The sequence below is a fragment of the Physeter macrocephalus genome, chromosome 15 (genome assembly GCF_002837175.3).
Source record: "Physeter macrocephalus isolate SW-GA chromosome 15, ASM283717v5, whole genome shotgun sequence".
In the NCBI taxonomy this organism is placed as follows: Eukaryota; Metazoa; Chordata; class Mammalia; order Artiodactyla; family Physeteridae; genus Physeter; species Physeter macrocephalus.
In genome coordinates this window covers 6,269,670-6,278,734 of record NC_041228.1, presented here as the reverse complement: position 1 = coordinate 6,278,734, position 9,065 = coordinate 6,269,670, and the positions used below count along the sequence as shown (strand labels likewise).

The 9,065-nt window shown below is 56.5% G+C and overlaps 1 long non-coding RNA gene across 1 annotated transcript; it reads right to left on the bottom strand.

The window, feature by feature from the left end:
- Window positions 1-6,445: 6,445 nt before the first annotated feature.
- On the bottom strand, window positions 6,446-8,625 carry LOC114487910 (uncharacterized). The gene is made up of 3 exons (XR_003683470.1): window positions 8,550-8,625; window positions 8,131-8,337; window positions 6,446-7,171 (listed from the first exon to the last, which is right to left on the bottom strand). It is a non-coding gene; the product is annotated as an uncharacterized lncRNA (long non-coding RNA).
- Window positions 8,626-9,065: the final 440 nt, after the last annotated feature.

Below are 9,065 nucleotides of genomic sequence, written 5' to 3'. Positions count from 1 at the left end.
GGGAGCCTCGAGGACGCTCCCCCCCCCCCCGCCCCCCGCCGCGCATCTGTGACCATTGCAGTGAGGAGCAAGCCTGGCCAAGGCCGCGTCTTCTCTTGTGATGAGGTTCTGTTTTGTGTTTTGTTTCCTTCTGGTTGCCGCTTGGGTTTTTGTTTTGTTTTGTTTTGTTTTTTTTAACATCTTTGTTGGAGTATAATTGCTTTACAACCACTTGGGTTTTGAAACAACAGTTTTGTTGTAATTAGCACGTCAGAATATATTGTTTGGTGTTAGTTAGTAAATAAAATTTTGTTTAAGTATACCTGAAAGCTGAGTCTCTTCTCAGGTGACAGGAAGGCAAGGACAGTGCCAGTGTGTATCCATAGGAAGTCACTGCCCATTTTAGTACGGGAAGTTCCGTGTGAAAAGAGGCATGGCCATTCTGAAAGCCTCCTGCCCCGTACATGTCATAACGGGGAGGAGTCTGATCATCACCATAATACTGTTTCATCATTCATCTGCCTTACTGAACACAAATATTTTATGTCCTTAATCTCTACAATTCTATTTTGCATTGTTTTCCATAAGTATTCTCATTTCTATCAAATTTCAGTTTGCCTGCTTCCTCTGCCTCAATCCTGCCATTCCCACCAGAGTGTAAATAATTTGTTACTTGAAGTATACAAATATATATCATTTTCCTCTCTTTCAGGAACTTTCCTTCCAATTATGGACTGCTTAAGAATAATCAACTCACCAACGTGCCTAGTCAGTAAATGAATTCACTTGAGAACTTGAAAATCATCTCTTTTTTTTTTTTTTTTTTTTTTTTTACAACTGGGTGTTTCATGAAATGTTTTATAAAATGGTATGCTTTTTAATTTGGAAAGTCTGTTTGAAAAAGGGAAAGAAAGTCAATCTCTTTGTCTCCTCATAACAGAAAACAAATGATTTGTGTATTGCTTAACAAAGGCTGCCCATTTCAATCTCTTCTACTTTAATATAAACCTAGAAAAACAAAGGCTTGTTATTTCAGCCCAGCTCTAAATTCTGCACACTTGAGAACCATATATGGCTGCAACTCACAGCTCACAAGAAGTCAAGCCTCAGCACAAATTCCAGCTTTGAAAATGATTTCTCCAACTCAGTTATGGACCAGTAAATATGAACATGTTATGCCAAAAGTACGCCGCCACATAAAAGGTTAATTATAAAGGCTTCTGCGGGAAGCAGTGGCACTGTCAGAATAGAAACCCGACTTTCATGCCTCTGTAGTTTGTTGTGGAACATAAAGGTCATCATCCCCATGGACAGTATTATTCAGTTCCTTCTCTTTTCATCACTTACTGGTGCTTTGTGATTTTAATTCAGTATGCCCCGGGAGGATGCGTTTTATTCCTTCTGCTAGAAGTTCACACAACACGCTTCCTAGTCGTGGAATTTCCGGAACAGTCTTGTGCATTGTTAAATTGTCACTTTCTTACCTCAAAGACACATTCCCTCAAGGCGTTCACTTTTTACAGGGTACCGTGTTGGGAGCATTGTGTTAAAAGCACAGAACAACTTCTGATAGGTTTGCTTTTCCTTATCCTCTGGTGAGGCACCCTAAACATGATCTTCTACTCCTGCAGTTGGCACTTCTGCGTTTGTCAGACACGTGTTTCTCCGTCTCAGAAGTGCAAGGAATAAAGGCCCGCGTCCCAGAGGGCCGCGGCAGTGCTGCAGCGAGTGGGTGTGGGTCCCTCACCAGAGCACCGTCAGCAGCGCCCCTGTGCGGAATTAACCCTCAACAAGCGGGAACTTTAGGACGGGAGCCAGACTGTCGTTAAGTGGGGAAGAATTTGAGCTCCCTTTCTGCCTGTGGCCTTTTCCCCTCCTGTGTTGGGGACACAGTCATAAAGCTGCAAGTGAAATCCCAGGGATTCGAACTGTCCAACTCACCTCCTGTCTGTCCCCCTTCTCCCCGCCTCACTCTTGCTGCCTTAGTCTTGGCCTCATACTGTGCTGCCTGTATCCTTTAAATTCACTGAGCACACGTTTACTGAGAGCCTCCTACATGCTGGGCACCGCCCTGCGTGTGAGAGCACAGGACAGAGCAGAGGGGCCCCTGCCTCGAGGAGCTTACATCCCAGTGGGGGGAGCCAGACCATCACCCGCAAACCGGAGGACGCCAGGCAGTGACAGAGCTGGGGGCGACAGAGCACAGTCACGGGAAGAGGGGTTAGACTTGACTTCGGGCCACGGGGGAATAATAAGGTGATGTTTCAGCTGGGACCTAGACAAGTAAAGAAATGAGCTACGTCAAGATGCTAACAGGTGCCAGGATCCTGAGGTGGGAACACGAGGGCTGGAGGAGCCCCAAGGATGCAGGAAGGAAGTCAGGGCGGGGGCAGGGGCGGGGGCGGGGCCCGGGTGTGGAGGGCCGTCTCTGAGCTCTACTTCAGAGAGAGCTATCGGGCCCACTGAGACGAAGAGGAACGCCATCCGTCCGATGTGTATCTCAACAGAATCACTTTGGCAACCACGTGGAGAAGAGGCGGTAGTGGGGCACGGTGGGGGGACCCGTTAGAAACCCCTGCGGCGAAGTTCAGAGGGAATGCTGGCAGGGCCCGGGGTGGCAGCCCTGCAAGTCCTGAGGACTGGCCGGACTTGAGACGCACTTAGAAAGTAGAGCCGATAACAGTCCGTCTACAGGTTGGATGTGAGGTACAGAAAAGAAGGGGTTGGATGATGCAAAGATTTTGATCTAGAGCCATTGGGAAAATAGAAACTTCTTTCTGAGATGGGAAGATTGTAGAAGGGACTGTTTAAGATACAGATCTGAAGTTTGAGGGGAGATCTCAGCTGGAGATGGGAATTTGAGAGCTGTTAGAATGTAGATGTCTTGTAACGGTATAGCCTGAGTGTGGACATCAGAGAACCGGCCCAGGGAACGTACAACACGTACAAGTCAGTGAGATGGCGAAGAACCAGAGCCCAGGAAGGAGCTGCCGGGAGGTAAGAAGAGAACCAAGAGTCCTGCCCTCGACGGCATGTGTAGAGAGGGTTTCCCGGAGGAGGGCCGTGACCCTCTGCTGCAGGGGGCAGGTGACATGAGGAAGACTGGACACGGTAGCCCGCGTAGAGGCCGTGCTGGCCATGCTTTGCTTCAGAGTGAGGCCTGGGCAGACTCAGGAGAGAATGGAGCAGGCAGACCTCAGAGGTCCTGGGGGTTCGCTTCCAGGCCACGCAGTAAAAGGCAGCAAACACTGCAGTAGTAAAGTGAGTCACAAGGTTTTGGTTTCCCAGCGCGTATAAAAGTTAGACTACGGTGCAGTGGAGACATGTTAAGTGGGCAAACAGCATCGTGTCTAAAAAAACAAGATACATACTTTAATTTAAAAAGACTTTATTGCTGAAAAGTGCTAACCATCACCTGACAACGCAGGGTTACCACAAACCTTCAGTCTGTAAGAAGCGCGGTATCTGCGAAGCGTAGTAAAAGCGAGGTCCGCCTGTGTAGTCAGTCAACTCTTCCAAGGAGTTTGCTTTAAAGTATCGCTGGAGAGGGCTGTGGCCTCGAGATGAGAAATTTGAGAGCGTGGGAGAGAGTGAGGGTGCTGGGGAGACGCCCCGACGGGAGCACAGGAGCGGGCCTGGCCGACAGCAGCGCAGATGGCGGGGATGGGGCCGGGCGGGGAGGTGGGGACAGCTCGGCGGCTGGGGGCATGTACGCGCACCGGGGCGCCTGCTGCCGGGGCTGTGTGGCATCGCCCTTCAGAGGCGCGGCCAGCACCCTTGGGGCGCCCGCGGCTTCTCCAGTTGTCGCCCAGGCCCTCCGCGATTTGGCCCCTACCGAACCCTCCAGCCTGAAATTCCCCCTGCGACGACCATCCTCAGGTGGCTCTAATTCTGTACACTAGGCGGGGGCAGGGCCTGGCTCCCCACTCGGCCGCCTTGACGCTCCGCACCGTGTGCCCCCGTGCGTCCCCCCACGGGGGGCTGCTCGAGGCCCTTCGCCCGGACCGTCGGTACCCGTTCGCTGCGTTTCACCCCAGCACACGCGACCTGTCAGCCTGGTCACCTCTCCTTGCTCCGTGCTCCCTGCCGTTTCAGGACGTGGCAGGGAAAGGAAAGGATGACATACACACAGCTCAGAGCCCCAAGGCCTCACTGCGTGGCCCCCGGGGGAGGGAGATCTGGGACCTGTTTGCATCACAGGGATCTGGAAGCGATGAGATTCTGCCAACTCGTGTGCCTCCTTTAAGACTCGGTGCCAGAAGCTCTGCCCCAGAGACCCCTGCCTGGTTGTCACACTGCATTAGAGTCACTGGTCTCCTCGTGGGTCCTGTGCTGGCTTCAGGGCCCTGCAGGCCCCACTTCATCCCAGGTGACAGCGTCCCCAGCTCAGCCCCTGCCCAGACCCCTAACGGGCTGGGGAGGAGGTGTGAGAGGGTGCGGTTAGCCCTGAACAACTATAGACAAAAGTCTTTCGATTTGCAATTCCACTACTTTTCTCCAGCTAAGCTGGTTTTGGTCCGTCTCAGCAGGGGTTCCTCCTTGGCAGCAGCTTTCAGGCATGGCAGGCTGAGATAGCCATTCTAGTGTTTGATTTTTAAAGGATCTGAGCGACTTCCCGTGGTTTTAAAAATAACAGCTGATGGCTTTTTCAGTGTGTATTTAACTGTCTTCAACCCTTAGAGCTAGCTTTTTAAAGGGATGCCTTGGTGGAGTTGTGAAAATCACGACCACGATGCCGAAGGAGCTCTGCTTTCTGCTAGTCCGACGGCCCTGCCTTCGGTGCGACTTAAATCTTCTGCAAAGTGGCCCGGGCCTGGTGCTTTTGCATTGCATTATGGGAAGCTCCGACAAATGGATGCTTCTGTGCAGAAGCTAAGAGCTTCTCGTCCGTGTTCTGGCCCCATGGTGATTTCCAGAGTCCCTCCCCGGGCCGCCTGGCTCTGGCCTCTCTCCCGGTGGCCCAGGTCCGTGCCCACCTTCCTGCCTGTAGACGGCACCTTCCCAGGCAGCCTGTCCCAGATGGTTTGCTATCCTTGCTCTACCCTCACCCCAAACGCTCTTCCTCCAAATTGTCCCTCATTTTGGCTCATAGAGATGACCCAGCACAGGGCATCCTCTGGAGGCACAGCGCACTCCCTGCAGACCATACCTGGGTGCACTTGTTATCAACTGCCGTGTAACCGACCACCCCAGGACTTAGTAGCTTAACAGAACAAACGTCTACAGTGTCACACATTCCCTGAGGGTCGAGAATCAGGGACTGTTTCTGGCTCAGAGTCTCTCACGAGCGTGCGAACCGTCAGCCGGGGCATGCGGTCCCTGGAGGCTGGAGAATCCACTCACCGACTCACTCACGGGGCTGCTGGCCGGAGGCTCTGGCCCTTGCCCCACGGGCCCCTCCACAGGCCTCCCAAGGGTCCTCACGACACGGCGGCCAGCCTCCCGCAGAGCAAGCGGTCCGAGAGAGAGAGTCCCCAAGCGAGGGGGCCACAGGCTCGGCCCTGATTTCACAAGTCACATCACGTCGCTTCCTCCACAGGCCTGTGGTCCTTCCCACCCCTCCCCGCCCCCCCCCCACCCGCGGGACAGTGTGGCGGGGGGACTGCTCCGGGCTCCCCCCACCCCCACCGGGGGGGTTACTTGACACCTCTGTGTCCTCCCCCACAAAATGGGGAGAGCCGTGCCCCCCTCCCGGGGATCGTCAGGAGGAGGCCTGGCCCGTGGTAAGCTCTCGGCAGGTGTCAGCTGTGCACTAGGACGCGAAGAAGTCTGAGGCAGAGGCACTTCCCAGGGGGACCCTGGACGCCACTCTCCGCCCCCTCCCCAGGTGAAGAGCCTCAGCCTTCATTTCCATGACAGTGACCTCCTGAGGGCAGGACAAGGACTCGCCCCTCCCCATCACCACGACAGCAGGCGCCTGTGAAGTGCCCGCCAGGTGCAAGGGCCCCTTCCACCCCACCAGCGAATGGGCCCCCAGCTGCCGGGCACGCACTCGGCGCGCTGGGTGCAGCCTCTGCAGTCCTCGGGTGTGGGTCACAGCCTTCCCTTGACCCTCGCGGCCCCCGAGGGGGCTTCGGCCCAGCTTCCCCGCTGGTTCCAGAGCCATCACTCCCGGAGGCCCTGGCCTCCTCCGCCCCGGGACCCCGGCGCCCTGGCCGCCGGCTGGGCCCTGCCTCGACCGGTCTAACCAGCCGGGAGCAAGAGGCTGCCCACCGAGTGACTCCTCACCCCCTTCTCCCAGCAGCAGACCACCGCGGTTCCAGACAGAGGCGCCCGGCCCCGTGGGTGTCGTGTTAACCCCCGAGGTCCTATCACCCTTAACCCCTGGCTGCTTCTCCAGAGCCAGGCCCAGGCTTCCCCGTTCCTGTCCTTCCCCATCAGCTGAGCCACGTGGGAGCTCTCTGAGCCTCGGTTCTTCCATCGCTATCGCTAAGACGGAGATTCTCTGTTGCCACCTCGGGGGGCGGTGGAGGGACTCTCAGAAGCCAGCAGTTGGGGTGATAGGGTGGGGCCTGGGGCGGGCTGAGCACCTGCGCCACGCGGGGTGCGGGGAGGACGCGCCCACCCTCACGTGGGCGGGAAGATCACAGAGGGTTTCTAAACACCAGAGCCCCTTTGGCTCTCCGGTCTGGCCTCACGGGTATTTCTGCTCAGCAAGATGCAGGACGATCTCCCCAAACAAAATGCTGTGCTGTGCTCCTTCCTTCGCCCAAGGCCGGGCCCCTGGGGAAGCCGCCGGCGGCTGTCGAGGGGACATCGACGTCCACACCCAAAGCGAATCATAACGCAACGGTGCAGGCAGAGGGGATTGGATCTGCTTCCCTTTGTGGGCAGGAAATTCATGATTTCCAAAGATGATGACACGGGGCAAGACCCAAAATGTCCCAAAGAGGGACGCGAAGGGCAAGGCCACCGGGCAGCTGAGTCCAGAGCCACCTCGGGCCCCCCGGGGTCGCCGCGCTGCTGTCTGCAGAGCAGCTGTAGGGGAAGCTCCAAGCCCAGGAAGATCCCAGGAGCGTGGGCCCCGTGTAGGCCTCTCCGCCTGGATTCTCTGGACAGAAAGGGATTCCGAGTTCATAATGGGAAACCACAGACTATTTTCATAACTACCACACATGCCCTATCAATCGTTCCTAAGGCTGTGCAGGCTTGATCCAGGCGAGCTGTTCCTTCCCTTGCTTAACTTCTCCATCTGAAACCAAATGGTGCAACTGTATCACAGAATATTCACCTCTAGATACTTTTGCCTACACGCCTATTATACTGAATAATTTAGGTCAAGCTGTAGATACCTTAGAAAAACTTTTGCGTTAAATATCAAGCAGTGTGCCTATTTTCTCTGCTTCTGACTTGCCAACAACAAGAGTTGTTCTTTTCCCAGTGTTTTAGATTATTTTCATCTGCTACCAAATAATGCTACACGATTATCTACATTGCTGATTGCACGATAAGCAGGGGACCTGCAACCTCAGCCCACGCTCTGCGTGCCCTGGGTCTGCTGGGGCGTGGAGCCGTGGAACCGAGGCACAGGCCCCGGGGTTTGCCCTAGTCCCCATGCTTCTCTATCGCCTCCCACCCAGGCCGCTGCAGGCATTTGCTGGTAACTATTTGGCCCCATTTGCTATTGGCATTTGAAGTCCATGGCCCAAGCAATAAGGTTTTGTTCCATTCTTTCTACTGCGTGGTATGAAGGAATCAAGTTAGCTGGAAAAGTCACAACCCAGTCCTCCCTCTGTGTCACAACAGGATGGTGACTTGCACCCTTCAGCAAAACATACTCGTTACGCGTCCTGGCTCACTGTGAGCTCAGCAGGGACAGGACTCAAGAAAGGAGCGGTGCCTTGTCAGGGTTCCCGGTGGGTCAAGGGGAGAGGATCCCCTGAGCAGAGGGCACCCAGCGCGGGAGACTGTCAGGGGCATCCTCCACCCGCCCCCGGCTGCCGCAGGCCCTGCAGGTGAGAAGGGAGGGGCCCTGCCACACTGGCCAGAGCTGCCAGGAGACATGCCCCCACCTGAGCAGGAGCCTAAAGCAGAAAGCTGACCCTGCCCCCCACCGAGCAGGGCCACGCGCAGCACCGGCCTCCGCACGTCCAGACGCTCCCACACCAGGGGGGCGGGGCTTCTCAACCGCGCAAGTTCTCGTTCTCGTACTTTGCTTTAAGGTTGCGCCGCGCAGAGCCTCCGTGGAGACGGCAGCTCCGGGGTCTCGGGCCCCTCTTCGCCCTTGCTCATGCCCAGGGCTCCCGCGTCTCCTTTCCTTCTCAGAAGGCACCAGAGGCCATCCCCCATCTGGAGAGCTGTCCTTTTGATCCGCGGCCGCAAGACTCTCCCAGGCACAGGGCAGGCACCCTCGGTACTCTGCGGGGTGGATCCCAAGCAAAGAGGTGCATCAGGGTCCCCTACCCCGCCTCCCAGGCAGGCCCCCCAGGAGGGGGCGGGCAGATAGGGGCCCCGCACTTCCCAGGGTCTCTTCATGGTGCCAGGGCCCACGGCGCTCGTCCCAGAGAGGATGGTCCTCGTGGACGGGAGGTGGTGCCCATGGCGTGATGGACAAAACCCCTGAGACGGACCTGCCACTCCTCCCAGCTCTGGGGACAGTCCCCTGCCGCCCAGAGCCTCGGGTCCCTCAGTGGACGAATGGACGAGAACACTAGCCTCGGGGGGATTGTCGAAAGAATCAAAGGGAAACCAGGTCCTGCCCGGGCTGGGCTCTGGGGCGGAGCCAGGACCCAGGTGGAGGTGGCGCGGCCCGTGGGCGGCCCGGTGGCCCGTGGGCGGCCCGGTGGCCCGTGACTTGCAGCTGCCGGCGATGCTGGGCCAGGAGGGGCTGGAGGAGCAAAAGGGGAGAAGAGGAGGCAACAGAGCTGCCCCAGCTTGCAGCTCTCGCAGGCCGAGCTGGCGCTTGTCTGCTGCGTAATGACTTTCTATTTTTAGACGGTAGCGTGCTCCTCAGATCGTGACCTGCTTTGTAAATAGCCGCTTCACAGAAGAGATGGGCCGGCTGGGCCCGGGGGGAGGGGCTGATGGGAGGGGGCACCGGGGCCCAGCCTCCCTCCGCCTCCAAGATAGAAACTCTACCTTGAGTG